The 1,274-nt window shown below is 40.2% G+C and overlaps 1 protein-coding gene across 1 annotated transcript in view; it reads left to right on the top strand.

Moving 5' to 3' along the window:
* The window catches only part of LOC147472461 (uncharacterized), an 80,331-nt gene that overhangs the window by 10,506 nt on the left and 68,551 nt on the right, over positions 1-1,274 (top strand). The gene's annotated exons all lie outside the window — the stretch shown is intronic.

The following is a 1,274-nucleotide window of genomic DNA, read 5'->3' on the forward strand; positions in this document are numbered from 1 at the left end:
CCTCTGCTATACATATATTCTGATACTGATCAGCGATTCTCTCCCATTACCCCGCAATCTTGTTCCCGGGAGCAAGGGAGAACATGAAGGATATCTGGGAACTTGCGGGCTACAATATAAATAATATTAGGTGAAATACACGTAACTATATACTCGAGTACCACATCCTATATAACCTTGCCTAGGTTATAGTTTTGTCGGAACTAAGGGGCAGTGGGGCACTTTGGGATACTTGCCTTTACCTACATAACCTTTGCTAGGCTACCATCAAAATGCGGACTGGATTGCCTTACATGGTATGTTGCATAACCCCAGCTATGTCTTTCAACAGCTGGCGCATTTTCTCCCATTGGATTTACAATGATTATAGTGTGTGGCCAGATTACTATCGGTCCTACTTTCCTATCCCGAGGAACATAAGAATCACAGGGTCCAGATGAAAAAGTCTACGGGCGCGGTATACCCGGTGCCAGCTTCGCAGCCCTAAACTGTTCAGTTGCAGGAACCATGATGTCGTGTGAGGGGTGCTCCTGGTCGGTGTGTGACTTCATTCAGGAAACAAGGAGACCAGTTTGTCTCTCGCATATAGTGGCATTTAGCAACGCGGCACTATTCTTAATTAATACCATGTTAGGACAATATCAAAATGATGTGAGATTTTGTAGAACTGTATGTAAAACAAGCAATGGGGAAAATGAATTAACCATCCAGTTCTGTAACTATGGCTGTCACCCATCTTTATTCATGAAGGGCTATAAAGGATATATCAATATGCCAGCCCCTGGATCGGGGACATTAGATAATTGATTTATGAGATAGTGAAATGCGGCAATCCATACCGTAGAGTTATGAAGGTATTGTTATATTCTACTAAATACGAGATGTGTTGGGATGTATGAACGTACGCTAAATCACAGCTATTTCTTAACAACGAAAGAGGTTTTCTTTTCGCGTGTACATGCACGTGGTATGCACATCAATTCCCAGTCTCATGTAAAAAAGGATAACATTTAAATAAAAGCTGATTTTAGTTCATGGCGCCATATGAGACTGATTTAACATTGTGCATACAGCCCATTTGTACTTCTCTTTCTTAATACACTGCTTTATATTCCATTACTAACTTGGTACCTCTGATTGTGAAATTTAAAGAGTCAAGGCAAGGCAAAGAAACTGCTCAATGTGTTAAATTGCTAAAGTGCTTATGTAATACTGACATTAATGGCTTTTATTTTGATTTTGCTGTATGCCTACACAAAATTATACGTTGACAA

Source organism: Penaeus japonicus, unplaced genomic scaffold, assembly GCF_977035675.1.
Source record: "Penaeus japonicus unplaced genomic scaffold, GWHDUDI00000001_assembly GWHDUDI00000001, whole genome shotgun sequence".
Classification (NCBI taxonomy): domain Eukaryota; kingdom Metazoa; phylum Arthropoda; class Malacostraca; order Decapoda; family Penaeidae; genus Penaeus; species Penaeus japonicus.